General features: G+C 47.7%; 1 protein-coding gene across 1 annotated transcript in view; it reads right to left on the bottom strand.

Moving 5' to 3' along the window:
• Window positions 1-6742, bottom strand: part of LOC105306913 (CUB and sushi domain-containing protein 1-like) — a 185200-nt gene that overhangs the window by 119197 nt on the left and 59261 nt on the right. The window lies entirely within an intron of this gene.

Genomic DNA, 6742 nt, shown 5'->3' with positions numbered 1-6742 from the left:
AACAGTCTATTCTTGGGTACACAGGACCGACACTTACAGAGCCCAAGGCCGTGACCAAGCACTTCCCTAGAGGGACTGGCCTTCAGTTAAGACACTAACATTCAAAACACATATCACAGAGCATGGGAATTCTGCCTAAAACATCAGATAAATGAATCCTAAGTGCTATTTAACACTGATAGCGACATATGTCAACCCTCGTCACACCAATAAACAAAATATGCAGAAATGGCATTTCAGAGACTCAGCAGGCGTTGGAAATGGTGCCGAGGACTCGGCGGCGTGAATAATCCCTTCCGCCGTTTCGGAGGGTCCCGCCTCACGCCTGGGTGCCCTGGGTTCCCGGCGAGGCTGACGGCGTCCGCGGCCTGGGACTTGCACCTCGTCCCCGTCCCCAGCACCAGTGGACCCATCACTGACCGCATCAGCTCACGGCCTGGGGCGCCCCAGGAGGCGTGGGCGGGGAGGGGTGAGACTCTGGGGATCTGCAGACAAGCCCGGGGGGATTGGGGAGGACGGGCTTGGCGGGCCGCCCAGCTGCTCCGACGCGGGTCCCAGCGCAGACGGGGGCGCGCTGCCCGCCTCACCCGCGTGTGCGGCCTGCGGCCAGCAGACCTGCCTCACTCCCCGGCAGCGCCACTGTCCCCTGGGACTTCGCGAATAAAACACTCAGAGGTGAAATGACCAGGACTTTCGGGATGGGCCGCGGCAAGCGTGGCGAGGCCTGAGGGCGAGGCCTGAGAGCAAGCCCAGCACCGTGCCCGCGGTGGCTATGGGCGGAGCTGACGGTCCGTTCCCGCCGGGGCCGCCACGGGGCCCGGATGGCGTCCCGTCCAGGCCGGGGCCAGGGCCCGCACGTGACACCACCCCGGGCGCTTCCTACATGCCAAGGCTTGGGGTCCGCCACTGAGCCTCACTGTGCCCCAAACCCGCAAAGACGGAACAGAGAGCGGTGTCTCCGCGTCACACGGGGACCAGGACTGTTGTTCCAGGACGCACGGCACCGGGACGGGCACCAGGGACGGGCACCGGGACGGGCACAGGGACGGGCCCCACGCGGTGCGTTCAGGCCCCGGGGCGCAGACCCCGCGTGGACGAGCCGCACGCGCTGCACCAGGGAGCTTTTCCAAGTCGAAATTGACTTCCCCCTGAATGGCTGCACGTTCAAAAGTATAAAACATCATATGTACTAAGTGGCAATATTTTTATTCCTAGCGTGGAATTTCAAGCCATTTATGGCCTTTTCATAGGCCATAAAATTCCTAAATATGAAAAAAGACAATCACGTAGATTTACTGGTGTGAGTCCAATTTACCTCCATCTTTTAAACCTTAGAGTATAGATTGCAGATACATCTGCTTCACCTTTTTCTTCCTGTCCCAGACTGGCAAGATCACAGACTGTATTTCACTTTTTAAAAAAAATTTGGCTCTGAAAACATGTACCTAAACTACTCTTGGCATAAAATTTCTAAGCACAGTTTGGAATACTGAAAAGCTGGTTTGTGATGAGGCCACATTATCATCTGGGGGATACTTCGCGTACACAGCAGGTGTGATAGACCAGACAGTGTCAATAACACCCACGTGTTCAAATGAAAAATATTTGACGTTAACATAAATGTGACAAGTGATTCCACATTAAATTCAGTTACTAAATCCCCCTTCCTTTACACATAATGGGTTTTTACTTTCTTACTGTATTTGTTTAGTACGGGTTGATGTAAATATATTTAGTGTATATTAATTTATTTTCATTTTCTCCTTCCTTGAATTCTATGTAAAAATCCCATTCATGCTGTGGAAGAAAGTAATTTGCGTTTAGATCTGAACTTGCGGGAATTACAACAAAATTTCTGAATAAGTGAAAAACAGAAAAAAACCACTGAAATCGGGCGTTTGATATGCTGAGATGCAGGAAGCGGTTATGGGCAGATGCTGCTCTCTGAGACGTGGGTGGACACAGTTCCCCGCCCCCTTCTCCAGCGTCACTATGGACACGGTACACGTTAGAAGGGAGCAACACGAAGACACGGGGCTCCTGTAGTGACAGCTGTCGTATGATTTAAACAAACAATCCAGAAATTAAGGAGCAGCGTGGAGGAACGAGTCACAGCCTCGCCCAGGAACGAGTCACAGCCTCGCCCACGAGCACCCGCTGCACGGCGGCCCTGCCCCGGGCCAGGGCCCAAGCGCTTTCCCAAACTGCACGTGTCCCCTAAAGACGCCACCATCCACTAAGCGTGATCCAGGCAGCAGAGAAAGAGGACGCCCTTGCCATCTGCAGGGATGTTCCCAGTTTTACTTCGGGGTCTAGAAAAGCATCATGCTGGCATAGGGGACGGCCCTAGACACAGCTGGGCTCGAAGCACGGCCCCAGACAGAAGAATTGAAACGCAGTGGGCACTGCAGAGCCGGCTCCTGGGCCTTAAAGAAATGGGCAGAAGTCCGTTCAGAGGAAGGTCAACCAGGCTCGTTACTGACCCAAAACACGAGCATCAGAAAGGCGGCCACTCCAGGACACCAGCCACCATGGACGCAGGACAGATGTCTTAGGAACGTAGAAGACAGACAACGAGCTGTGTGACCTTTCGGGGGCAGGAGGGGGTGTGCTGAAGAAGCCTGGGTGACGAGAGAGGGTGAGACTATTTGCACTCAATCCGCGAGCTCGTCAAAATGAGAGACGAAGAGGGTGTGACGAAACGGCCAGGGCGGCATCCGATAACGGCCACGAGCTGGAGAGAGGTCCGGTCACGTCCAGGAGCGCGCGCGCCCTTACAAATCTCAAGAGCACGTTCCTTCACGAACCCTCCTTTTGGGCCGTTTTAGAAAAACAACGCTGCGGTCGAGCGAACTGATATTTAATATTGTTAAGTCCTGGGCGGACTTAACTGTCACACAGGTGACAGGCAAAACCGAAACCAGGCGATTGAAAGACATTTGTTTGGACACTAAAAAAAGAGATGTGAAAAGGTATATATGAATGTAAGAACTGTTCTCAAGGCTTCCTAAAATACAAATATGCAACACAGCGATCTGATAGGGGCTTTCGAAATTGATTTTCAGAAGTGGAGACTTGTAGGAGAGTAAATTGTCGCACTGCGAGCGTGTTTTTTATAGAAAGAATTTCTAGTTATTTCAAAGTACAGCATAATTCTAGTCTATACCGTAAACGATAAGACAGAAACTGCTATAAAGTGATGTCTCTTTTAAAGGTGGTTCGCGAACTACCTGGTTCTGAGCGATAAGGTATCCTGATCAGCTGTGAAGGTGATTACTGTGCGTTCTAAAGGTTTACAGTTACTGCCATAAAGAAGCAACAAAACAGGAAAAATACTGTATGTATCATCGTGTTTCTACTGTATCATCTGCAGATGTACATTCTGATCATTTCGAATGTAAAGATTGAGACATTCAGAAATGTGCTAACTTATAAAATGGTGATGAGATTTAGAAGGTAGCAAGTTTGTATTCTCCATGCATCCAGCCTGTGAAAGCAAAGACTATCAAATGAAGTCATTAAAAAGACAAGTATCCTAATCTGACCAAATATATAGTCTAATGGTTTTGCCTACCACTGACTGTCAAATGTGAAAGTTATAAATCATAATACAACAATTCACCTCACTGGGTCTCTGAAATTTACTGTAGCCATTTTTGTAAATCCATTAGGTAAAATTCAGAGAAGGGTCAGCTTAAACCTTGAAAAGGAAAATGATTTTGAAACACATGCTAAACATGCGACTTTTAGCAAATGTTTATAGCAGAATAAATGAGACCTTTGTAGATATAGTTGGAATAACTTGGAGCCTTTTTTCTCAACTTAGTCTTCGTTTTGACTGGCAGAGTGTATGGTTTTCAAACTTTATGACTCAAAAAACAAAAAACAAAATCTGCCAACCTATCACGCTGACTGGAGAGCTCGGAGCAATAACGGAGATGGTAACCTGGGAGCAGGGAGCAGACCGAGGCGGGGGCACGGAGCTGGGTCGCTCGCCAGGAGCACGGGAGTCACAGAACATGCAGGTAGTAGATGCATGAGCGTTTAGCGCATAGTGGCTCATCATGCTCACTACAGTGCAGGGTCCCCAACCCCCGAGCCGGTACTGGTCTGTGGCCACACAATGAAAGGTGAGCAGCGGGAGAGCCAGCGAAGCTGCATCTGTGTCTGCAGCCGCTCCCCAGCGCCAGCATCACCGCCTCAGCTCTGCCTCAGATCATCGGGCGTCAGAGTCTCATAGGAGCACTGGTCCCTGGTGCCGCAAAGGCTGGGGACCGCTGTTATAGAGATTACACAGGGTAGTCCTTATTTTTGAAAAGAAAAAAAAAATGTTGAACACATCGTTCACTGTTATTAAACAATAACTGTTCCTTTGAAGAAACCTAGTAGATAAAAATCTTTCTTTATATGCACATAGCCGTGATACACTCTAAGATAGAAGAACTGTCGATAATCTCTGTAAACTCATAAATCAAACATTGTATCAAAGGTCACACAACTTGTTGAAGAAAGAAATTTGCGAAGAAAGAAATCACAACTTCACGTAGGGAGACGTCGTGGGAGGTTGACAATAGATACAATAAATGTCAAACGCCAGGACCGACAGACATAAACATGCACCTGTCGCCCCGCACGCTCGGACTTTTATAGGACATCGTTTAACGAGTCGACACGTCTTCACGGCAACAAAGACTATCTACAGAGAGAAGCGCACTGGTTACTAAAATGGTGTTCTAGAAAAGAAGCCGCGTTTCATTCCTCTGCCGAAGGTGTTCAGCTTGTGCACAGAGCTGAAAATTCTCTCTTATTTATAAACTGTTGGCAGGTTCAGTCCACGTAATAAACGCTGTTTCTGGTCCTTCTATTGTTAAACGTTATATATGAACTTGGCCTCGATCGCCCAAAAATAAATCCAGCAGCAGATGCATTTATTGCTGCTTCCAGAGTTTCTGAGTAAAAGGCCCATTATGTGTTTAAAATGGTGACGGTGGCAGTAATTTCTTAAAGGACCTTCAGGTTTTTTAATTTGTGTATCAGATAGATTAATGGGAATAATTATCGAATAAAATATAGACCTTTAATGTGTAACTATTTGTACACATATGAATAGTTAACAAACATACCTTTGTGTTCATAACTCAGAGAACTAGCAGTCTTACTAAATATATATTTTTTAGAACTCCGTGCATCGTGTGCATCTATAGAAAACACACAGACCAAACACCGTTCACATTAAAATAGCGAATAAGTTTTCATTTAAAATGGAGTATCAAAAATGAGATATGATCGCAGATCTATCCTTATCTCTTTAAAGTATTTTCCCCCTAATTGGACATTATCACCTAATAATTAAATCATCTTAAAGCAAACAAGGGAGTCAACACAATTTACTGAGTTCTATGGAAAGATTAAAGAAAGGAGGTGTTGGAAAAAGGTTAATATTTTCTATGATCCCAAAGAATTAACCAACTAATCATGTTTAAAGGACATAAAAAACAACTAATAATAAAAAGAGAAAATGGGTTATAACTGAAGCACGTGGCTAATAAATGTGAACACAAATGAGGCCCCAGACAGGAGCGTGGGCTGGCAGGCCGAGGGAAGGACGCGCTGGGGCCGGCCAGCGGCCAGGAGAGCGGGGAGCACTGCCCGGGGAGCACCTCCGTGAGAACGGCCGTCTGTCAGGTGTGCTTGGCGGGCTGTGCCTGAGCCAATAAAATGCCGTGGGAAAAGCAGTGGGCAGGAACCCAGGTGGCGCTTGGTTCAGAGGCGCCACGATGAGGACGTCACAGGATGCTGAGCTGGTGCAGGAATTTGCACAGGGGGTTAAGGTTCTGATCAAGGAGGAACTTTGGGGACAAATCCGAATGTGGCATTGTGGTGAGAAAGGCAGAGGCAGAAAGACCAGCAGGAGGTTTGGGCCAGAGTTCGTGGGGAAGACGAGATTTAAGGGACTCACTATTTAAACGAAGCACCGACAAGGACCCAGTGAGGAATGTTATGAAGGTTTTCTTGCTAGCGAAACCTGTGCTCTGAAGCGCCGCATGGTCACGGTCAACGGGGGTGACAGCTCTCCAGGGAGAGTTTTCACCCTTTTCAGTGGTACACAGGGCATAGAGAGCAGACGCCTCTGATGAGGGGGCTGGGAGGGGCCCAGCCGCGTGGGGAGTGGGAGACAGCCCCCTCTCACTTCCCCTTCTGAAACTGCTACGATGACACCCCAAATTTTCATCGTCTGCGTCAACCCACTTACGTAACTGAGTCCACGCCCTGTGTTTAGAGCCTTGACCCCAAACTTGAAAGGGCTGAGGTTCTTATAACTGATTAGCTGGAGGCTGGCTAAGGAGAGGCACCTGTCATCGCTTACCCCACGTCCAGCATCTTTACTTCCTAGTTGCCTACCGTGAAAAATTTGCAAGACTGGCTACGGAATGCAGAACGCTTTCAAGTTGTAACATCCAAGGGGCGAATTTTACAGAATTACACCCTGGCTTTTAAGCTAGGAAGACGATCCTGAAATGAAAGAAATGATTAAAAAAATAGAATCATCATAATTTGCAAGCGACTGCAACTTGTCAATAGAGTGACAGGCTTTTGTACATGGAACTTATATTGAAACATGTTTTCTATAAGGACGAATACTCTAGACTCGCCCACTATTGGGCATAGCGACTCCATGTGTGTCTAGATAATACCAGACAAAGAGAGAAATATTTTCCATGTAACTTTTTATATTTGAACT

The sequence above is a fragment of the Pteropus vampyrus genome, unplaced genomic scaffold (assembly GCF_000151845.1).
Source record: "Pteropus vampyrus isolate Shadow unplaced genomic scaffold, Pvam_2.0 Scaffold464, whole genome shotgun sequence".
NCBI lineage: Eukaryota > Metazoa > Chordata > Mammalia > Chiroptera > Pteropodidae > Pteropus > Pteropus vampyrus.
This window is presented reverse-complemented; position numbering and strand designations above follow the sequence as displayed.